General features: G+C 43.0%; 1 protein-coding gene and 1 pseudogene across 4 annotated transcripts in view; both read left to right on the top strand.

Annotated features, from left to right (window-relative positions):
• The window catches only part of TANC2 (tetratricopeptide repeat, ankyrin repeat and coiled-coil containing 2), a 2511073-nt gene that overhangs the window by 789995 nt on the left and 1695832 nt on the right, over positions 1-25246 (top strand). The gene's annotated exons all lie outside the window — the stretch shown is intronic.
• LOC144756513 (caveolae-associated protein 1 pseudogene) lies at positions 13323-24800 on the top strand (annotated as a pseudogene).

The raw sequence follows: 25246 nt of genomic DNA, 5'->3' as shown, positions 1-25246 counted from the left end.
AAATCACTAATATCTTCGTCTTGCTTCTGTTTACAGGCTGAGATTGCATCCCAGTCTTCTTTTCTAGTTGTCAATAATATGGGTAAAACTTGTATTAATAATTCCGGTAATTCTTTACATTTATCTCCAAGACCGGTACCTGGTACTCGTGCCTTATCTTCAGCTTCTAGAACTGCCCAATCGATCTTTTTCTCTCCCACCTCCCATTCTTTTTCCTTGAGCTTTTCATACACCCCTGCGGGCAGCAGAACCTTTAACATTTTAATTATATCTGGATACGTGTATTCTCCCATACGGAGCATGTCTTTTAATTCTCTATGGAACCCTGCTGGATCTTTGTCATGACAGGGAATTAATTTCTTCATCTCGAGGAGTTCCATCTTTGTAATCGGAGTGTAAACAAACACTCGTTCTAGTTCGCCACCCGTTCCTCTAACTGGGTGGACTTCTCGTAACGGATTCTGTCTCTCCATGTAAAATGGTTTACCTTCTGGGGGTGAGACTTGAACAAAATGCGGGTTCAAAAACGTTCTATATTTGTGGCGCTGTTCTAGAATGACACTAATTAAGTCGGTACCTAAACCTTTCCATCTATACTGGAGTAACTCGTTCAGGACATCATGTAACGGACCTGGATCAGAATGTTGGCCCTCATACAGAGTAATGAGGTGCTGAATCATATACATACCCGCCAGTCGTTGTTCGGCTGGGGGCATTTTCAGAAACATCTGTGCCACTATTTCGTCTGGAAAAGTGGTAGAATCAGTAATCCATCGGACTGCTGATCGGGCTAGTTCTTGTTCATGCATGGTACTTAACTCACTGTAACCGATTCGTGATTTCAGAATGTGATCGGTAGCTTGAAATACTTGTTCTAGTGAACCTTGTTCTGGTGCTGGAGAATGAAAAATAGACTTGTGTTCTAGGCGTAAATGGCGATCTGGAAATCTAGGTTTTCCTACATACGCTATTCTGGCGGGATTCTCGTCCTCTACCTCTTCAGTATCAGAGTTACTTTCTTTCTCGCTTACTTGTGCTGCTTTACGTTGTTCGTGTATCTTCATTATTTCTCTACGGATTTTCTTGTACATACTCTCCATAGCACCGACGGTCTTGTGCTTACCCTCGGCTATATTATCACTCCACCTTGTCAGGGTTTTCATTTCAGCCGGATCTTTAGACGGGTAATCTTGTTCTCTTATTAGACAATTGATCAGAAACTTTAATATCATGAGCTGGATCTCGGCTTTCCTTTGAGACATGGCCTCGCTAATACTTTCTGGATCATCCCCTGTACGGATGAAACGATATATTCTGTCTAGATCTTCTTTCATATTCGGTAAGGTGACTAGATACTCGGCCACCTTTCTTACGCGGAATGAATATAAAACCATATTATCCTCGCCTGGGACTGGATCATAGCCGCATTCGGCAAGGGATTTTCTTATTTCTGCTACAGTCTGATGTCTGGGCGTACGCTGTGACGCTTGTGCATGTAATTCGGCTGTCGTTAAACGCTTGTGTGGCGGCGGGGTTTGAGGAGTACCTCCCCCTGCGGCCCCTAAACTAGAGTCGTCTACTGAGGCTCTTCGTCCTGGCAGAGTGGGAAATGGAAATGTAGGCTGGACTTGTATGGCGGGCTGGACCGGGGGTACCGTAACAGGTACTCCGGTGTCTGGAGGAGCGGGAAGTGCCTGATTTACAGGGACTGGCGGAGCGCGAACAGGATTTGCATACTCTGGGACTGTGTCGTCCAAATAGGACGAAATAAAAATATCAGCTGCGGTCTGTTTGTGACGTAGCTTGGTCGGAATTAATGGTGGCGGGAAATTACTGGATGCCTCTGGGGTCGCTTTTGGCAAGCCCTCGGCAAGGAGAGGATACATACCCCTAAGAAGGGCATGCCTCTGTCTGTCTGACTGTTCGGCTTTGACTTGTTCACCTATCTCGATTAGTTCTTTTTCTTGTGCTCGTTCTAAGGATTCTCTACTTAATTCTGACTTTCTGATTTCCTTTTCAGTTCTTTTATGAGCTTCTTTGCGCCATAACTCGATGGCATCTTTCTGTGACTGTCTGGCTTTCTTTTTCCATAATGCTTCTTCTACTCGCATGATGCATTCGGCATCCCATGTACCCGATACGGGCCATCTATACTTTTCCTCTAACTGTTTGGTATACTCTACCCATAAATCTAGATACAATATGGCGCTTATGCCATGCTTCTGATACATAAAATGACCTGGACTGTCCCTAGGCGGAACTGGAACTGCTGCTTCCAGCAGACCCTTTCTAGTTTTTAACTGACGTAACCTGGAAAACAAGGGCATGACTGCACTGTAATCTAGACACAATACAATACACAATAAACACGATACTTATTCCCCATTCATACCACGACATTAAAATACATGAAGAACATTTAAAATAACAGTTCGAACAGAATACTACCTGGAATACGGAACACAGAATACATGAATTTTCTCGAGAACAGAACTGACTAGAACAGAAACTAGATGCACTGCTGAAACAGTACGAAACTTACCGGTCTCATAAAGAGACACGTCAGGACCCGCATCCACCGAAGTGGACACTTCGTTTGTGGATCTGTGTACCACCAACCCACGGACCAGAGTCAATTAGATTGACCCTGTCTAGATACCACCCCAGTAACGGTACTCACCGGGCAGCAAGAACGGAAGGCCTCGGACTGGACTGGACTGCTACGACGACGGACGACGAACTTCGGACTTCAGTTACGGGTGGGCCTCCGGATACCTCGGACCTTGGACTCTTGGCTTGGGCTCTGGTCGGGACTCGCCGCGTTCCTCCACCGTCTCGTTTGGATGCTGGACCGCCTCCTCCGTCTCCTCCGTGGGCTTGAGGGATACTTGAAGCAGAAATATCTGCCGGTGCGCAGAAGAGTTCCGTCACGACTGCAGAGGGTCAGGGGGTCGGCGTGGCTTCACCGACGCGTGGGGAAAGGGCAAGTCCCTGTTCGGGCGCCATTATGTGGTAAATAAATAAATAATACCCTATTTTTGAATGTATAAATGAATAACAGATAGCTCAATAAATAAGAGTCAAAATTCGAGGTAGTAGGAGTTTCGCAGGTTTATTACAGCATAAAGGACAGGAACAGGACAACCTGCATAGGAATAGGATGGCAGGGCCCAGCAGCGCTGCTGGTGTCAGGATCGGGACAAGGAAAAGGACGACTTCTTTAATAACAGTGCATGAGCATATATACATAACGCAAACACATAGCATTACATTGCAATAGGCGTAGCAGTGGGTGGAGCAGAAGGTGTGACGCGTAGCAGTCGCGAAAGATAAGGGTGAAAAGAGGTGTAACAGGGCGTATACATAGACATGTGATGCAAACGTAACAGAATATGTCATGAATGGGGCGGAAACCATGGAGGGGGCTACCTGAGGAGCCGGGACCTCTAACCTGATGGTGCGCGCAAACTAGCAATGACGTATCACTAGGAGAAGCTGGGGGCTATGAACTCTGTGCTAGGAGCAGAGACTGAAGTCTGGAGGGTCGGAGCGACATGTACCTAAACCCTATCTAGTATCTGATGTTTAGGGAACATGTTGATATGAACTAGAAGTCAAGAGGGGAAAGGCTAACTTGATTCTAAGACTGGACCATGCATTATTCTACATGTAGTGCGTGATGAAGAATATTAAATGACCATTAAATACAGTATTTTCTAACATGGAGCCCTGAAGGCTAGACAATGACGGAAACTATTGATGCGATTCAGTAGCTTTAGGAATGCAGGGAAGGAGGGCTGAACTGATAACTGGACTCATAACATAGTCTTGGCAGACTCAGAGGCTGAGCCAGCCTGAACCGGGCACTGTGAGGCAGGAAGTAAGTGAAGGGTCGAGGATACAGGTGGGGGCTGTATCGCTCCTCAGCGAGGCTTTAGGAGACAGGAGCTGAATCTTGTGTCCAGGCCCTTTTGAGGCCTAGAAACGGGGACTTTACAATGGAATAACGTGCACACTGAGAAACGTGGCAACGTAGCTTTACATAGGCCTGATATACGTAGTATTCACGAGAACTGGAAACTGACATACTAGAGGTGGACACAACTATAATTGCGTCTTGAATCGAACATGGGGAATGCATATGCATATTTAATCATGCACACATAACATATGATGGATGACACGTAGGGACACAGAACATGGCAAAATTTACTTTTCCACACATTGGTAATTGTATCAGTTTGTGGTTTTTTCACTAAGATCTCTGATCTAGATTTTTGCTTAATTCTTTCAATGCTTTTATCAAGGTCTCTCTTCCTGTATCCTCTTGCTTCAAGTCTTGATGCACATTTTTGAATTTGGGTATTGGCTTCCTCTTCCATTGAGCAGTTCCTTTTCATTCGTACAAATTCTCCAAATGGAATGTTTTTTAGTACTGATTTTTGATGAAAACTTTTGGCATGCAGAATACTATTCGTTGCGGTGCTTTTCCTGTAAAGTGTAGTATTGATTTGATCATTATCTATGTAGATAGTGATATCTAAATAGTCAATTCTGCTTTTGCTTGTATTGCATGTGAATGAGAGTCCCACTTGATTATTGTTCAGTTTGGAGAAATATTGCATGAATTCTATTTTGGTTCCTTTCCAAATGAGGAAGAGGTCGTCTATATATCTAGACCAGAACATCACTTTTTCCAATTCTTCCTGATGTTCTGGACCCCATGCAATCTCCTTCTCCCACCCCCCCCATTGTTAAGTTTGCATAATTGGGGGAGAAGGAGACGCCCATAGCACATCCGCACAGTTGTTGATATATGTCATGATTAAAAAGAAAGATATTGTTATTTAGACGTGTCGATCATGGTTAGCAGCATAGCTGAGTGTTCCAACTGAGATATACTCCTTTGTTTGAGGAAGCATGCACATGCCTGCAAACCTATAATGTGTTCAATGGAGGTATACAAGGATACCGCATCTATTGTAACTAATAGAAATGAGGGATCCCAGGTAATGTTCGATAGTATGCGTAGGAAATCTCCTGTATCCTGGACGTATGAAGCTAGAGTTTTGACCATTGGAGCCAGATATTGATCAACGTAGGATGATGTATTCTCATACATGGAGTCGCACGAGGATACTATTGGTCTCCCCGGTGGGTCAATTAAGGTCTTATGAACCTTCGGTAAGAAGTAAATTGTTGGTATTGTTGAATTCTCTTTCCAAAGATATTTCACTTCTTCATCATTCAAAATTTTTTGTTCATGCCATTCATCCAGCATACTTTTCAATTTGATTTTCATCCTGCTGATCGGATTGGACATCAGTTTCTTGTATTTTGATCCATCCTCTAACTGACGTAGAGCTTCTTTTATATAATCTGTGGTGTTCAGAATGACGATATTCCCGCCCTTGTCTGCAGGTTTTATTGTTATTTCCTTATTTTGTGCTAATGCTTGGATTGCAGCATGTTCATTTTTGGTAATGTTTTCCACTGTAACATTTCTTACTTTTTCCAATTTTTCCAATTCCGTCATTACGGCTTCTGAGAACAGATCTACTTTGTTCCCTGGATATAGTTGTGGGCAATAAGTTGATTTCGCCCGTAAATTACAGGTTTGATGCATTCCAGTCACTAGTCCCATTTCTTGTAGCATTGACATTTCAGATATTTCGTCATTATCATACTCATTGGCCAAATCATATAAAACCTTTAGATGCGGTATTAGATCAATTGTCAGTTCTGATTGAGACATATTTGTAGCACTTTCAGATTCCTCATGTGGTTCTGTCATGCCTTTTGCTCTTTCCCCATTGTTAGCATGGATTTTTGCCAGTTTAATCTTGCGTATAAACCTGTACATATCAATTTTTGTGTCCGTATAGTTGAAATGTTTTTGTGGACAGAAACTTAGCCCTTTATTCAGCACTTGATTTTCCACTGGTGTCAAAATATGTTTTGATAAATTTATTATCAAGTTTTCTTTGCCTATTGGTTCTTGTTTCTGTTCCGTAGTGGGTATGTTCTTGTGGTTGCCGTAGTTGCTTTTTGACCTTCTGGTTCTGCGCGACTCTTGAAGACTTTATAGTATTTCTTCCAAATCCTCTGCCTCTGCCTCTTCCCCTCGACTGGCCCCGTGTTCTTGACAGATTTTGATCGAGGTTCACTAGGCACATTTCCTCTAAAATAGACAAGTTGGTTTGGAGTTTGGGACCTTTCGGGGTGAATCCTTCCGCTATACTTACATCTGATTCACTACCTGAACCACTTATCGATAAGTGTGTCTGTTTACCCATGTTTGATTTTAAGGTATCGAAGCGCCTGGCAAATGTCAGGATTCTTCCATACTTGTAATCCGCTTCATCTCTTTGGAATTTTCTCTGTTTCCTTTGTTGCACTTCGTCCTCATATTTTTCTAGGCGGTCCTCCATTTCCTTTCGCATTTTTTCTACTTCCTTCTTGTCCTTTAGTGAGATTTTACCCTCTAGTTCTTTAATTAGATCATGTATCTCTTCAAGGTTTTTGTCCGCAAATTTAATAAGAATGCGCATCATATTTTTGCTGCATTGCATGTTATTCTCCCCCCATTCTAGAAACATTTCTTTTTTAGTGTCCGGATACGTGGGCATTGTCAGAATTCGCAATCCACGTGGTACCCTATCTACTTCAAGATATTTTTGTAAGGTTATAGATTCCCAACTCTTATTAATTTCTCGTTTGTAGTATTTTTCAAGTTGAAAGAATAACTGTTTAAGTGTAATGTCTTGATTAGACGATTGCGCACTGTCACTGGCATTCGTACTATCAGTCTGAGTCTCAGTTTGAAACATTGTTGCTATCTTGGTCAAGCGTTTCGTTTTGCGTGCCTCCATGGTTATTTCAGAGAGTCAGTAATGTGTTCAAAACATGTGACTTCAATTTTATCGAGAGTAAACACAGTTTCAGTTCGAATCACTGGTATTGTGTCAAACAACAGATGGCTACAGAATCATCCGATATTACAGAGATGCAATTCCCGCTCTGGAAGGTTACGAAAAAGCAGATAGATATCTCTTTGTCGGATATATTTTTCCTTCCTCAAGTCGCTTCGAGGGCACAAGATCAAGCCGTATTTCAAAAACAACCGTCGCTTCACTCACCACGCTGGCCGGCTCCCAGTTGGGCGGCGTTCTCAACCCCGTCCTTTGGGGCTCTGCACGGCGTGGGTCGTTACTGAAGTTGCTTCCCTCAGCTTCTAAGGAGATTCACTTTGTTTGGCTTGTCATTCAGCTCACGCAGTTCCTTCGGCTTCTCTTAGTGCAACTCGGGCGCTTCCAGATTACATCAAAGTCAAGCAATGGCGGTTCAGTCCGAAGCGCTCAGCAGCGGGTGCCGGCGTGCAAGGGACCAACCACAGATCCAGGAAATCTTTTTTCACAAAAGTAAAGACGCCGCACTCTGGAATTGCAGTTTTAGCTCATATTTATTCGGCAAACTCCATCTTCAGAATATCACACCGACGCGTTTCGGGCATGCGCCCTTTCTCACGGTAGGTGGCACTACTTTTTCCCACAGATTTAAGGCTATGCATTACAAACCCTTCCCATTGCATTCTGGGATTGGTAGTTTTTATAAATAATATACAACGAAAAAAAACACCTTAAGTGACAGAGAGTGTTGTTACTATAAAGATTGAGGACATTTGAATAGAACTACTGTTGCAATGAAGTGTTGGAGAGGTCATAAGCATCAATAGTAACCAATTAACTACTGATAGAAGTAAAGGTATAGTACCTAATTATATAAACCATATTTTCAGCATCTTTATATTTACAACAGTAGAAACTGTTTGATAGCTAGTCTCAATTCAAAATTGTTATATACATATATACAATTAAAAAAAATAGCTGGAACCAAAATCCGGCAGTGAAGCAGGAGGAAATCAACCCGCCTCCCCGTAAAGTCACAGTCTGCCATTGACAGCGGCCGCTTGCCTGACCCGTTTCTGAGGTGGTCCTGGAACATTCAATACCTTGAAGTTTCTGCCACAATGGCAGCAAAATTCCGGGACAACTTGTATGGACGGGGCATTGTATCACGCTCCTGGCAGACACAAAGTATATGCCACAACGATCACCCTCTTCAAAGTAATCCAAGGCCACAACGGGATACGTGGTGGAAGCTTTTATAATGTATATATATGTATATTGCCAAAACCTCAGTTTCCCCAAGGACGGACGACGCCATGTAGTGACAAAATAGGCTTTATTTGTCGGTTGCTTGTACGCGTTTTGCCTGAACCAGCAGGTTTGTTCACCAAGGCACCGTCCGTCCTTGGGGAAACTTAGGTTTTGGCAATATAATTACCGGATCGAGCTTGGGTGATCCGGAGCGACGACGCGCCCTCTGGTTTGGTGTGCGGTGGCTGCAACACAAGCAAAGGAGGAAAAAAAATATATATATATATATGTATATATGTGTGTATATGTGTATATATGTATATATGTATATATATGTCCAAGCTCCGGTTACACCATTCAACGAGTCACTCACAGAAGCGGGTGCTGTCACACGACGGTGTCCGTGTGAAAAATGCAAGCTCCAAAATCCTAAAAATACCCAGCCGGGTTTAAGGAAAAACAGCACTCACGCATCTAGCAGCATGTCATCAAAGGGCTTTATTCAGAACAAACGCGTTTCAGGAAAAAATCCCTTCGTCAGTGTTCACATCGGAAACACGCTATGTGGCACCATTATCTATGTTTGCAGATGTCATAGAAACAAACAGTGGACTACATCACCGGCGCTAATTCGCGCGCCATCTTTAAGTGTGTGGTAAGTAAACATGCATCATTTGAAACATAAAATGGGTTATTCACTCCATATTTAAAGCCGTGTATCGGCAAACGTTGATTCCAGTCATTGCTTGTAATCATTAGTAAGGCAAAATAATCCAAACTAAAAACAAGAATAGACATCATGCAAAATATCGCAACATCCACATGAAAACCACATTAAACGATAATCACGGGGGCATATATCTTTCCGTGGATCGGCACAGGCAGCCAAATATTAGCTGCAAAAACTAGGAATTTATTCCCAATTGTTTCCTGATGCAAGAAATACAATAAATGTATAAGTTTAGGTGCAGCTTAAGACAAAACCCATTCATATGCATATTGTTTTACAAATCAATCAAACTTACACATTAAAAAATTTCAAAAAATTCAGAAAATGCCATAACAAAGAATTGCAGAATTATAGAATTACACATTGATATACTACTGATTCATCATCCTAAGTGTGATGCCAGTTCTTCACCCATGTTCAGGCCCTTTGGCGCCCTTGTCTCTAGATCAACAATATATCGAGATTCTAATCTCCTGAGTGTTTGTAACCTGTTGCCTCCTCTAGGATTTTCACTGACATAGTCTAGGCAAAAATATCTCAGGAGATTCCTGTCACTCTTGTGCTTCAGAGCAAAATGTCGAGCCACCGGATACGTGAAATCTCTATTAGTGATGGCTCTCATATGCTCGAGCACCCTTAGTTTGACGGGGTTGATGGTACTCCCAACATATCTCAATAAACAAGGACATGACAGACAGTAAACCGCATGGTCCGTGTGACAAGACATGAATTTGTCAATTTTCTTGCCATCTCTACAGCCAGGGACTACATATGTTAACGTTCTCTTGCTGGCTGTACAGGCTTTGCATTTCCCACAGGGAAAAAACCCTTTTGCATCTTTTAAGGTACCTGTTTGTTTTTCTTGAGGCTGCAAGTAACTATGGACCATCTGATCACGTAATGATCTTGCCCTTTTGAACGTGATTAGTGGTTTTTCTGGAATATCTGGCCCTACAATCAAATCCGATTTCAAAATGTGCCAGTGCTTGGACATTATGGATCTCAATTTGTTAGAGTTAGCAGCATATGGTGTTATCATGCGGAATTTACCATCTGAAATGGGGCGTGTTTTCTTAACAAAAAGGTCTGTACGGGGTAGTTGTCTAACTTTATTCAAAGTATCCTGGAGAATTTGCCCACTATATCCTCTAATTCTGAATCTCTCCATACTCTCTAATGCAGCTTGCTCAAAATCCTTGGTCTGACTACAGTTCCGTTTGAGTCGTAAAAATTCCCCGTATAGGATGCTATTAATGAGTTTACGGGGATGGCTGCTTGACGAGTGCAATACACTGTTCCCAACTGTTGGTTTTCGATAGAGTTGGGTGCATAAGTGTCCCTCTCTAACACTTACTTGTAAATCTAAGTAGTTAACACTGTCTTTACTCACATCACCAGTGAATTTTAGATTGCACTCATTCTGGTTAAGTATTTTTATGTATTCTATGGCTTCCTCTATAGACCCGTCCCAAACAAGGAACAGGTCATCAATGTACCTGTGCCAAGACACCACCTTGTTAGTCCAAACTGCGTTCTCCGGGGCCCAGGCTACCTGCTCCTCCCACCAGCCCACGAATAAATTCGCGTAGCTGGGGGCGAAGCAGGAACCCATGGCCGTGCCAGAGAGTTGGCAGTAGATGGTATCAAGAAAGAGAAAGATGTTATTACGCAAACAAAATGCAATCAATTCTAGTAACATTTTGTTGTGCGTTGCGTACTTCAATTCTCTTTTCTTTAGGAAATATTCCACTGCATGAAGACCTTGCTCATGGTCTATGCACGTGTACAAGCTTGTAATGTCCAATGTGATTAGTATATAAGAGGATCGCCAGGTTAACAATTCCACCTTCTCAATGAAATTAGTGGTATCTCTGATATAAGAACTCAAAGATAGCACAAAGTCAAAAAGAAAATGGTCCAGAAATTTTGAGAGATTCTCGGTTAAACCTCCTATAGAAGAAATAATGGGTCTCCCAGGGGGACTGTCACTGTTCTTATGGATCTTAGGTAGATGGTAGAAACAAGGCAAAATAGGGTTCATGATCTTCAGAAAAAGGTATTCTTCAAGATCCAACATCTGTTTATCATGCCATTTTTTGAGCAAAATGTACAAGTTGTCAATGCTTTTCAGATAATCTTGTTTTTTTATTGGCATGTAGCAGGACACATCTTGTAATTGGCGCATAGCATCTGAGACATAAATCGACCTTGACATGATCACGATGTTTCCTCCTTTGTCGGAGGGTTTGCACACAATTGTGTTGTCCTCCATTAACGTTTTGATTGACAGTTTTTGTTCTTTTGTGATATTATGAGATTTTGTTCTCTCTTGATTATGGTCTCTCCTCATGGCCATCAGATCCCTAATGACCGCATCAGAAAAAACGTCTATTGCATCAGTTGCAATCTGGGGGACAAATTTTGATGCCAATTTGAATTTGCTTTTGGGCGCCTCTTGATCAACATCAATGTTCCTCAATCTCTGTGTGAGAGTGTGGCCACTCCCCACTATTTCCATGTCTCCTTCTTCCCCTTCGGTTGGAAGGGGAAAAGGAACCGCACAAACAGGAACAGTCCCAAGGGTAACCAGGAGCAAGAGGAGAGGCAGATGGTGAGAGCATCTGACCAGCTAACCATTGTGAATTTGTCCCAGCGAACATTGACACCAGCGGAGGAATCTGTTCTTAAGCTGGGTCTCACGTTCTGTCCAAATAACAACATGGAATACACCCAAACCCGGATTGACCTATACAAATTCATCCGAAAGGTCAAACTTCATAAGTTCTTCAAGACAAAACCTACTGTGAAAGAAGCAAAACAACTGCGACACAACAAGAAAGACACTGACCTTTTATCTGTCAATGACCTAACAGCGTGCGAGGTCCTGCAAAATCTTAGACAAGAAGGAGACATGGAAATAGTGGGGAGTGGCCACACTCTCACACAGAGATTGAGGAACATTGATGTTGATCAAGAGGCGTCCAAAAGCAAATTCAAATTGGCATCAAAATTTGTCCCCCAGATTGCAACTGATGCAATAGAGGTTTTTTCTGATGCGGTCATTAGGGATCTGATGGCCATGAGGAGAGACCATAATCAAGAGAGAACAAAATCTCATAATATCACAAAAGAACAAAAACTGTCAATCAAAACGTTAATGGAGGACAAAACAATTGTGTGCAAACCCTCCGACAAAGGAGGAAACATCGTGATCATGTCAAGGTCGAGTTATGTCTCAGAGGCTATGCGCCAATTACAAGATGTGTCCTGCTACATGCCAATAAAAAAACAAGATTATCTGAAAAGCATTGACAACTTGTACATTTTGCTCAAAAAATGGCATGATAAACAGATGTTGGATCTTGAAGAATACCTTTTTCTGAAGATCATGAACCCTATTTTGCCTTGTTTCTACCATCTACCTAAGATCCATAAGAACAGTGACAGTCCCCCTGGGAGACCCATTATTTCTTCTATAGGAGGTTTAACCGAGAATCTCTCAATTTCTGGACCATTTTCTTTTTGACTTTGTGCTATCTTTGAGTTCTTATATCAGAGATACCACTGATTTCATTGAGAAGGTGGAATTGTTAACCTGGCGATCCTCTTATATACTAATCACATTGGACATTACAAGCTTGTACACGTGCATAGACCATGAGCAAGGTCTTCATGCAGTGGGATATTTCCTAAAGAAAAGAGAATTGAAGTACGCAATGCACAACAAAATGTTACTAGAATTGATTGCATTTTGTTTGCGTAATAACATCTTTCTCTTTCTTGATACCATCTACTGCCAACTCTCTGGCACGGCCATGGGTTCCTGCTTCGCCCCCAGCTACGCGAATTTATTCGTGGGCTGGTGGGAGGAGCAGGTAGCCTGGGCCCCGGAGAACGCAGTTTGGACTAACAAGGTGGTGTCTTGGCACAGGTACATTGATGACCTGTTCCTTGTTTGGGACGGGTCTATAGAGGAAGCCATAGAATACATAAAAATACTTAACCAGAATGAGTGCAATCTAAAATTCACTGGTGATGTGAGTAAAGACAGTGTTAACTACTTAGATTTACAAGTAAGTGTTAGAGAGGGACACTTATGCACCCAACTCTATCGAAAACCAACAGCTGGGAACAGTGTATTGCACTCGTCAAGCAGCCATCCCCGTAAACTCATTAATAGCATCCCATACGGGGAATTTTTACGACTCAAACGGAACTGTAGTCAGACCAAGGATTTTGAGCAAGCTGCATTAGAGAGTATGGAGAGATTCAGAATTAGAGGATATAGTGGGCAAATTCTCCAGGATACTTTGAATAAAGTTAGACAACTACCCCGTACAGACCTTTTTGTTAAGAAAACACGCCCCATTTCAGATGGTAAATTCCGCATGATAACACCATATGCTGCTAACTCTAACAAATTGAGATCCATAATGTCCAAGCACTGGCACATTTTGAAATCGGATTTGATTGTAGGGCCAGATATTCCAGAAAAACCACTAATTACGTTCAAAAGGGCAAGATCATTACGTGATCAGATGGTCCATAGTTACTTGCAGCCTCAAGAAAAACAAACAGGTACCTTAAAAGATGCAAAAGGGTTTTTTCCCTGTGGGAAATGCAAAGCCTGTACAGCCAGCAAGAGAACGTTAACATATGTAGTCCCTGGCTGTAGAGATGGCAAGAAAATTGACAAATTCATGTCTTGTCACACGGACCATGCGGTTTACTGTCTGTCATGTCCTTGTTTATTGAGATATGTTGGGAGTACCATCAACCCCGTCAAACTAAGGGTGCTCGAGCATATGAGAGCCATCACTAATAGAGATTTCACGTATCCGGTGGCTCGACATTTTGCTCTGAAGCACAAGAGTGACAGGAATCTCCTGAGATATTTTTGCCTAGACTATGTCAGTGAAAATCCTAGAGGAGGCAACAGGTTACAAACACTCAGGAGATTAGAATCTCGATATATTGTTGATCTAGAGACAAGGGCGCCAAAGGGCCTGAACATGGGTGAAGAACTGGCATCACACTTAGGATGATGAATCAGTAGTATATCAATGTGTAATTCTATAATTCTGCAATTCTTTGATATGGCATTTTCTGAATTTTTTGAAATTTTTTAATGTGCAAGTTTGACTGATTTGTAAAACAATATGCATATGAATGGGTTTTTGTCTTAAGCTGCACCTAAACTTATACATTTATTGTATTTCTTGCATCAGGAAACAATTGGGAATAAATTCCTAGTTTTTGCAGCCAATATTTGGCTGCCTGTGCCGATCCACGGCAAGATATATGCCCCCGTGATTATCGTTTAATGTGGTTTTCATGTGGATGTTGCGATATTTTGCATGATGTCTATTCTTGTTTTTAGTTTGGATTATTTTGCCTTACTAATGATTACAAGCAATGACTGGAATCAACGTTTGCCGATACACGGCTTTAAATATGGAGTGAATAACCCATTTTATGTTTCAAATGATGCATGTTTACTTACCACACACTTAAAGATGGCGCGCGAATTAGCGCCGGTGATGTAGTCCACTGTTTGTTTCTATGACATCTGCAAACATAGATAATGGTGCCACATAGCGTGTTTCCGATGTGAACACTGACGAAGGGATTTTTTCCTGAAACGCGTTTGTTCTGAATAAAGCCCTTTGATGACATGCTGCTAGATGCGTGAGTGCTGTTTTTCCTTAAACCCGGCTGGGTATTTTTAGGATTTTGGAGCTTGCATGTATATATATGTATATATATGTATATGTATATATATGTATATATATGTATATGTATATATATGTATATATATGTATATGTATATGTATATATATGTATATGTATATGTATATATATGTATATGTGTATATATGTATATATATGTATATATATATATATATGTGTATATACATATGTGTGTGTGTGTATATATATATATATATATATATATATATATATATATATATGTATATATATATATATTCCAAAAACTCCTTCCCCAGAGAGAAATAGCAGAGGCCAGAGGGGGTTCCTTTGAAGGCACTTTAATGCGTAAGTATACAGGTTAGTGGCGGCGAATGCATTTCGGCGTGAATATTGCCTTCTTCAGCGCCCTGCACTAACAAGAGTCCATCAATTCACTCCGACAGTCCTGCTTCGCTTAAATGTTGCTGGCGACACTTAGCTCCTCCCCAAGCAGAGTCAGCTCACCTGTTGGAGGTTGCAAACCATTAAGCAGACTCCAACTCCCAGAATGCAACCTGTTCATGCATCTGGGTCGGCGGTGTGAGGGGTAATGCCATGATGTTACCGGCTAAAGTGTCCGTGCAGGTTTGGATGCTGTGACTCCTTTTTTCATTCCCAGGAACCAAAGCGCCTCCTCTGGTCCCCTCGGACTGCTACAACCTTGCATTCCATGAAGTCGATTTGCGGGGGCAGCTATGCAGCTACATAACGCCCTAACAGAGGTCAAATACCTCACACCGCATATGCCTCATGTATGTCACTGTGGACACCGGTACTCTCGATCCCTCGAGACTTCCGAACACTGCGAGGCACTGTGATGCCAGTCAGTCCGGGTCACTTGTATAACAGGGCCATCTGTACTGCGCTGCTGGCTAAGCGCAGAAAATATTCCAAAAACACCTTCCCCAGAGAGAAACAGCAGAGGCCAGAGGGGTTTCCTTTGAAGGCACTTTAATGCGTAAGTATACAGGTTAGTGGCGGCGAATGCATTTCGGCGTGAATATTGCCTTCTTCAGCGTCCTGCACTAACAAGAGTCCATCAATTCACTCCGACAGTCCTGCTTCGCTTAAATGTTGCTGGCGACACTTCGCTCCTCCCCAAGCAGAGTCAGCTCACCTGTTGGTGGTTGCAAACCATTAAGCAGACTCCAACTCCCAGAATGCAACCTGTTCATGCATCTGGGTCGGCGGTGTGAGGGGTAATGCCATGATGTTACTGGCTAAAGTGTCCGTGCAGGTTTGGATGCCGTGACTCCTTTTTTCATACCCAGAAACCAAAGCGCCTCCTCCGGTCCCCTCGGACTGCTACAACCTTGCATTCCATGAAGTCGATTTGCGGGGGCAGCTATGCAGCTACATAACACCCTAACAGAGGTCAAATACCTCACACCGCATATGCCTTATGTATGTCACGGTGGACACCGGTATTCTCGATCCCTCGAGCCTTCCGAACACTGCGAGGCAGTGTGATGCCAGTCAGTCCGGGGTCACTTGTGTAGCAGGGCCATCTGTACTGCGCTGCTGGCTAAGCGCAGAAAATATTCCAAAAACTCCTTCCCCAGATATATATATATATATAGTTAGAAATTAGCTTTTAAAAAACCTTTGAAATTCACTCAAAAAACTATAAGTTTTAGGGGTGTTATAGTTAGCTGGACATTTCACTCATACAAAACCATTGAAATTGCTCCTATATAGTTAGTTGTACTAACTATATTTCGCGCACCCGCAATCCACTGCTGATGAGGTCACATATTACATCATTCATGACATGGTCAGTGACATCACTGATGACATCTCAAATAACATCAATGATGACATCACTGATGACATCATCCAGTGAATGTGGTTTGCTTCGTTATTTAAATATGCATTATATATATATAGCAATTTGCATTGAAGTATGAGTGGATATATAAAAATAAATATTTGGATGGAGGACTTTAACAATGTATAGTGTCTCACTAAATATAGTGGATAGTGACTAAACTGTGTGAATATCTGTATCACTTTGTCAGTTGTTTTATAAAATGGTTCTCCAGTTGGTTACTAGCTATGTGAAAGTCTATATTAGTTATTGATTAGTTAATTGAGTATCTGTATGGGAGAGTGAATGTGTGTGTGTTTCGGTGGAGGGTGTGTGACTGCCCAAAGATGTGTGAATAGTTCATTCAGTAGATATATGAAGTTAAAACTACATGTTCTAACAGTTGTTTGGGTGAGTGAATATCTTTATGGGTGTGGTGATGAGCAAATATATTTCTCAATGGTACATGTCCAACAAACTAGAAAAATAAAAGGCAGTGTATGTGTCAGTTGTTGTATATAAATAAGTATACATAAGACTCAATGATTGTGTGAGTGACTATGGATAACTGTATACTTGTAATAATGATTTTATAATATACTAAATATGACTTACTATCTAAATGAATAGATGAAGTGGTGTTTGTATAAGTGTGTAGCTAACTAAGTATGTAATTATGATCCATTGTTTGCATAAGTGAGTAGGATAACTTCATATGTGGATAGGTTGTGTGCTGGTGTGTAATGTCGATATAGGTGTATAAGTATTTTTGATAGTGTTCTATTTTTCATTGACAGCATGTATGAGTGAATCTACAGGTAAGTGATTAGATGTGTGTATACATCTAGGAATCAATGAGTGGGTTTTTAAATACTTGTATTGCTGTGTCAATGGATTCAAATAGATTACTCTGTATTTTACAAAGAGTGATGAAAGATTTTACTAGTGTATGAAAAGGTGTATGTGATTGTCACGTGGATGATGTCATCAGTGATGTCATCATTGATGTCATTTGAGATGTCATCAGTGATGTCACTGACCATGTCATGAATGATCTAATATGTGACATCAGCAGTGGATTGCGGGTGCGCGAAATATAGTTAGTACAACTAACTATATAGGAGCAATTTCATTGGTTTTGTATGAGTGAAATGTCCAGCTAACTATACCACCCCTAAAACTTATAGTTTTTTGAGTGAATTTCAAAGGTTTATTTAAAAGCGAATTCCTAACTATATAAGGCCTGAAACCTATGGTTTTTTCAGTGAATTTGGAAGGTTTTTAAAATGCTAATTCCTAACTATATAAGGCCAGAAACCTATGGTTTTTTCAGTGAATTCGCAAGGGTTTTTAAACTGCTAATTCCTAACTATATAAGGCCTGGAACCTATGGTTTTTTCAGTGAATTTGCAAGGTTTTTTAAATGCTAATTCCTAACTATATAATGCATGAAACCTATGGTTTTTTTCAGTGAATTTGCAAGGTTTTTAAATGCTAATTCCTAACTATATAAGGCCTGAAACCTATGTTTTTTTCATTGAATTTCAACTGTTTTTGAAATGACAATTTTTAAATGTAATAATTTGTTGTTTTTTTATACTGATTTACTACATTTTTGCAGGCAGGTGTTCAGAGGGCACGCCCCCTTTTTACAACACTCTGCAGCGCAACCCCTGGCACGTTTGCAGAGGAGGAACTAATTCCCCTTGCATACTGGGGGTCCCTGGGGGGCAACTAGCCCACCAGGAGCCTCCAGTATAAGCCAGGGGGCTGCATTGTAGAGAGGTGTAATGAGGCCGCACCCTTTTTTACACCTCTCTGCAATGCAGCCCCCGGGCGTGTTTGCAGAGGGGGAACTAATTCCCCTTGCATACTGTGGGTCCCTGGGGGCCAACTAGCCCACCTGGAACATGCAGTATGCGCCAGGGGGCTGCATTGCAGAGAGGTGTAATGAGGCCACACTCTTTTTTACACCTCTCTGCAACGCAACCCCCTGGCGTGTTTGCAGAGTAGGAACTTTTTCCCCTTGCATACTGGGGGTCCCTGGGGGCCAACTAGCCCACCAGGAGCCTCCAGTATGCACCAAGGGGCTGCGTTGCTTTGCCCCGGGGGCGGCAGTCCCCGGGGAAGTGTATGGGGGATCGTGGACCGCCCACACTTCTTTATCACTATGCCCCCGCGATTTGGTCCCCCCGTGAGGTAATTTTTCAAAAAACAGACCAGGTTTAAAAAAAAAAAATGTGGTCCTTTTTTGCCCTTGTGGGACCACCTGGGCAGGCCTAGGGTGTCAGGGTGTATCAACCCTGTCCCCTTTTTGTGTTCTTCACGTTTGTTTTTTTGCTTTCTTTTGCCTTTGTCTATCGAGCAAAAGATGGATGCCAACACTTCCTGGTTAGAAGTGTTGACAGCCAATGAGCATGCAGCTTTCTCGGGAAGGCATGCTGATTGGCTGCCACTGTCTGTCAACACTAGCACAAGATGGATGCCAACACTTCCTGGTTAGAAGTGTTGACAGCCAATGAGCATGCAGCTTTCTCGGGAAGGCATGCTGATTGGCTGCCACTGTCTGTCAACACTCCAAACCAGGAAGTGTTAGCAGCTGTGAGAAGTTGGCCTGATATATGATGCTCACTAGTTCTAGTGATCACCTTGTATCAGTCCAAACAACCCTTATGTTGATTGGTTGTAAGTCAACCTTATAGACCAGCTATCCTAATGGTAGCATGGACAAAGCTGTCTTAGGCTAAACTCTTTTGGCATGTGAAGCCAGCTGTTTTACCACAATATAACCCCTTGAATACCAGATGAAAGGACACCACACAGGTTGTTATGAAAATAAACAGTATATTTATTAATAACAAACACCTCTGAACTCTTTATGAGGTCAGAGGGCTAAGCACATGACAATCTCTTTGGAAAAATACGTTAAGTTGCACAAAATTACAATGGTGCCCTAGGGGCACGACAAACCATATACTAAGTAAGTGGAATGTGAAAGTCGATAAGAGGAATGGAGCTGTCCAGAGGCTGTAGGATCGTTGGGACCACGCTACACTAACTCTAGGTAAGTAATAGGAGGCCCACGGAACGCGCGTGCAGTGTGTGAACTCACACGCGAGATGCGTAACAACGTCTATGGACAGTACAGTTCAAGTAAAAGGTAAGTACGGACAATCCTGACTAGTTAGGACAAAAACGACTGTGGAACTGGACACTAGGACAGTTAAACTACCCTTGAGCACCGAAATGCTCTCGTTACCTCACCCACGGGCTGCGGGTGCATAGGTGTCAAAGTGCGTCGGGTTCTCGCGTTGAAGTCTATGGAGCCTGGAAGAAAAGATGCTGCAGGCGACCAGGAGGAAGATGTCCGGTGCGATCCAAGGGTGGATTGGTGAAGAAGAGGACCTGAAAGCAGAGGGGACAGTGTTCAAAGTCACTAGCCAGTGACCGGGGTGGAACCAGGAAGGAACCAGATGTCGTCGTCGCGATCAGGTGAAGAGTGGACGCTTGACTCTGCAGCCACGTGGACCAGGAGGTGTCTTCGACGACCAGGATGGAGGCACGAGCTGTCCCACGCAGGCTCTCGCTGTCGGCGGTGTTGGATCCGGATTCGGCGTCAACAGGCCTTGGCAAAGGCAACCCACGCGGTGAGTGGAAAAAGCGTCTGGTGCGGACTAGGAGAGTCCGGGGTGCCCATATTTTGGAAGGGAGCAAGGGCCAGTCTGGAGCAACCAGGCCAGCAGTGAAGATTTCAAGGTTCGTCGTCTAGGAGGCCACTAGCCAGCCGTCAAGTGACCAGACAACGCGTCGAGCAGCAAACAAGCAGAAGGGCCCCACGCAGATCTCGTGGAAGCTGGAGGGCTGATCTTCGGTGCAGGAGCTGCTTGGGGCTGGGGCTTCTCAGTCCCCAAAGCACTTGGTCGAGTTTACCTCTGGAGTTGTGCTGGAAGCGAAGTGCAGTTTCTTTCAAGATGGCCGGTCCCACGTGTCTCGTCGCACCCACGGGTCTCAGCTGTGCTGCAGATGTGAGTTGAGGTCGGAGAGGTCTGGGAATCCGGGTCTCGTCGGGCTCTGAAGTCTGGATCCTCGAGGGAAGACGACAAAGTGAAGCCGCTGGACGCTTGATGGTGCCTGCAGTTGCAGGGTGGACACTCCTTGACCACAAGGGAGATTTCTTTAGTCTTCTGTGGAGCAGAACGTCGAAGTCCAGAGTTTCTTCTTGTAGAGAAGTTCAGGATTAATCTAATTTGGATGGGACCAGCTCCTACCTTTATTCTCCTAAAGGGGGCTGCACTACTGACTAGGTCCCTCCCCTGGGTGGGACCAGGAAGGGGGGTGGCTACTCCCCCTATCCTGTGTCCGGTTTTCGCGCCAGAGCTGGGGCAGGGATGCCCCAGCAACTGGTTTGAACCGGTGTATGCACAGGGCACCTTGTGTGCCCCAGGCATGTCTCATTCCTTTCAGGCCTCCCTACCGCAATACACAAAATCCTGTCTGGGGTGGTGCTAGCACCTCCTAAGGCAGGAAACCCTTTGTCCAAGCCTTCTTGCTGGAAGGACTCCCAGCAGCAGGAGGTCAGACTTGTGTCTGTGGTGGCAGCATCCATTTTGTGATGCCAAGGCTCGAGTTAACTTTAACCGGGGTTCACAGTTACATACATGTCGTGCCCCTCTAGAAGGGTGGAATGCTACCCCCGTCGCCAGAATTGGCGAGGGGGTAGTATTCCAATTCGTATGACACCTTACTCGACATGTTTTGATAATGCTATACCAGAGTTAGCATGTAACCGCGAGGTTGATAATGCACTTAAGAGTATATGGTATAGCGTTATCATGGAACAGCTATTAGGACTTGGTTCCGCAAGCTGCAGACGGGCTCAGCTCATGCCAGAGCACCATCTCACATAATTCCAAGCACTCTGCCTTCAGGATTGATAAGGCCTGCCATAGGAGTGACTGATAGGAATATATGTGTCCATTTTAGGGTTAGATATAGGTATACTATATCTATAGCAAAGGATGATTACACCACCTTGCCCCAGCTGTCATGCAGCCAGTTGTGTCAGTTTTAGATGGCCAGCCAGGGGTGGCATAATACATGCTTCAGCCCCTGGTAGGCCCTGGGTACACCTATGCCCTGGATACCTAAGGTACACTGTTACAGGGACTGATAAGGTGGCCCAGTACCAATTGGTAAATGCACCTAAAGTACATGGTTGTCAATTTAGAAAGAGAACAGCGAGGCTGTGGGTCTGATTAGCAGGCCCACAGCCAGGGAAAGTCGTAAACCAGTGAAGCAAAAAGCAAAAATCTGGGGTGACCATAGGATTGCAGACCCCACTCTCCTACAGCAGCCATCTTGTGCCTCGGTAGAACGAAGGCACAAGAAAGCAGTGAAACAAAGGTGCAAAACACGCAAAGGGAGCAGGGTGGAAGCACCCTGAACCCCTAGGCCTGCTCAGGGGGTCCCACAAGTAATCGCGATATTCCGAACGATTGAAAATGACTTTTCTTGAGAAACATTTGGATTTGGATTATCATGTCCTATACTTTCGAATTTTTGAAAGACTGACTTTGAGGATGCTATAAATTACTCAAGTCTGCCCGAATTGTGTGGGTAAAATTGATACCTAGTCACTTTGAATAAGAATGTACTTACGTCTCGTCTAACATTTGGAAGAAATATCTAGTTATATGACAACAGGATACCGACATAACTTGAAGGAAATAAGAACGCCCTGAAGAAGTTCTGTTGTACAGAACAAAACGCGTCGGCTGGCTGTGGTACATAAACTTAAGGAAAATAAAAGCATTTGAATATACACTAAGATTCAGCACTTCAATAAGGACTCGCTAAGTGATATGATTCGATTGGACTTGTTGTGCAAGTGGTGTTGTGCCAAACTTTGGAATATTCTCCACTACTCTCTACTACTCACTCTCTACTACTCCACTACTCTCTAATATTCACTCTCTACTACTCATTCTCTACTACTCTACTACTCTCTCTCTACTACTCACTCCCTACTACTCACTATCTACTACTCTCTACTACTCACTCTCTACTACTCTCTCTCTCTCTACTACTCACTCTCTACTACTCTCTCTACTACCCTCTACTACTCACTCTACTACTCACTCTACTACTCACTCTCTACTACTCTCTACTATTCTCTCTCTCTGCTACTCACTCTCTACTACTCACTCTCTACTACTCTCTACTACTCACTCACTACTACCCTCTACTACTCACTCTTTATTACTCTCTACTACTCACTCTCTACTACTCTCTACTATTCTCTCTCTGCTACTCACTCTCTGCTACTCACTCTCTACTACTCACTCTCTACTACTCTCTACTACTCACTCACTACTACCCTCTACTACTCACTCACTACTACCCTCTACTACTCACTCTTTATTACTCTCTACTACTCACTCTCTATTACTCTCTACTACTCGCTCTACTGCTCTCTCCTACTCACTCTACTACTTACTCTCTACTACTCTTTACTACTCACTCTACTACTCTCTACTACTCACTCTCTGCTACTCTCTCTACTGCTCTCTACTACTCTCTACTACGCACTCTCTACTCTCAATTACTCACTCTCTACTAGTCTCTACCTCTACCTCTACCTCTCTACCTCTCTCTACACGCACACATATACACATATATATGCATATGCATTTATATATATGTATGTGTATATATATACATACATATATAAACATATATAATCTGCATATCTATATAAATACATATATAAATGCATGCATACATATACATATATGTCTACATATGGATGTCATTTACGTGAAAGTTTGAAAAACACTAATAAAAGCAAATCTAAAAAGCCACCTCATTACAAACAGAATGGCTTTAACTTAAACGAGGGCGAGATCTATTGCATTTTCAATGCTTGTTTACTTTGGTTCCATCAAGAAGGCATTCAGATGTGTCGCACATTTGCCATAAATTCTGAATGTTAGCACTCTAGTTGCTCATTAGATCACTGTAGTAAAGCTACTGCTCACCAGGGAAGTCTGCTGCTGGTATTCAAAGTGCATGTTTCAGTCTGCATGTCAGAATTATTTTAATGAAATAGAAGAGGATTTGAGAAGTCACTCAGAATGTGCCCTAATTTTTCTTTCTGAAGCACTAATCATACTTTCTATGGCAAAATGAATCCCCTCATTTTGTTCCTTTTTAAATTAAATGTTTTCAGACTTACCACTACATTCCAATCAAGATGGCTTCTGGTATGCCATACTTTTGTCATAAGTAAGACTGTTAGCGCTCTAGTTGTTCTTTAGAACACTCTGGGACATTCTGTCATTGGGCTATACTTGGGCTACATCTGGGTGATATTTGGGCTACATTTGGGCTCTTTTGTCTCTGGTGGCCATCTTGGGAGACTGCATGTCAGAATTTTTTAATGAAATAGAAAAGGATTTTCAAGACGGTGCGGCAGAACCTGGAGAAGCAGGCCGGCCAGATCAAGAAGCTGGAAGTCAATGAGTCGGAGCTGCTGAGAAGGAGGAACTTCAAAGTCATGATCTATCAGGACGAGATGAAACTCCCATCGAAGTTGAGCATCAGCATATCTCTGAAGGACGCTGAGAAGCAGGAAGAAGAATGTGACGAGAATGTGAACGAGGAGCACGCCGAGGACGAGCAGCGAATCCAGCTGTCCTCGGACGAGGAGGTGGAAATTGAAGAGATCATTGAGGAATCGCGGGCAGAACGCATCAAGAAAACCGGTATGAAGAAGGTGGACGACATCAAGAAGGCCTTCTCCAAGGAGAAGATGGAGAAGACAAAGGTGAAGACCAAAGAAAACCTGGAGAAGACCAAGCAGAACATTGAGAAGACCCGGCACACTCTGGAGAAGAAGATGAACAAGTTGGGTACTAAGATTGTGACCGCCGAGCGGCGGGAGAAGATGAAGACCTCTAGGGATAAGCTGAAGAAGTCCTTCACACCTGACGAAGTCCTTCACACCTGACCACCCAGTCTATGCCAGGTCAAAGACAGCGGTCTACAAGGTGCCACCCTTTACCTTCTACGTGAAGAAGGTCCGGGATGGAGAAGTGGAAGTACAGGCCACTGAGATGGTGGAAGTTGGGGGAGAGGAAGGAGAAAATACAGAGCTCCTGAGGAGGAATGAAAGCCCTGACCTAAACGCACTGCTGGAGATCACAGAGGATGCAGATGCCGTGCTAGCGGAAAAGAGCGACAGTGATTAGGTGGGAAGGCCACCAAAGTATTTCCTTGGGACAGCTGAATTTTTATAATCTTTCACATTTCAAGCCTCTGGCTTTGCACCAGCGAGATAACGAGAAAGTGTACACAATGCATTATATTGAAGCTAATTTCTTATTTCCTTCCCCAACCCAGGGGTGTGGAATTTATTAAAATATCTACTTGTACATGGGGCAGGATGCTTCATAAATCTACTTGTCCCTTAACAAAATCCACTTGTCCCTTTGGTGCCATGTTGTGCAGCGACAAATTATGGCAGCAATCTCATTATATAAGAGCTCCTATACAGCCTCTCTGATTATACCAGGGCTCATACCATAGAAGTGTTTGAATATTAGCAATCCCTTTATGTTGCTACGTTTCCGCAGATCTACATACTGGGACTGAAGGTAGTGGTAAACAATAGTTCCAGGGTTGGAATGTCCTTTGGAGTCTATGCAAACCTACTAACTTGCATGTTTTAAGGGTTTTCAACAACTCTTCTCTAATCTTTTCCAATACTGAGAAATGTTGGAAATTTATGGCAGAAGTAAA

This window comes from Lissotriton helveticus, chromosome 5_1 (genome assembly GCF_964261635.1).
Source record: "Lissotriton helveticus chromosome 5_1, aLisHel1.1, whole genome shotgun sequence".
Taxonomy (NCBI): domain Eukaryota; kingdom Metazoa; phylum Chordata; class Amphibia; order Caudata; family Salamandridae; genus Lissotriton; species Lissotriton helveticus.
The sequence above is the reverse complement of the archived record's forward strand: the minus strand, read 5'-3'. Positions and strand labels throughout refer to the sequence as shown.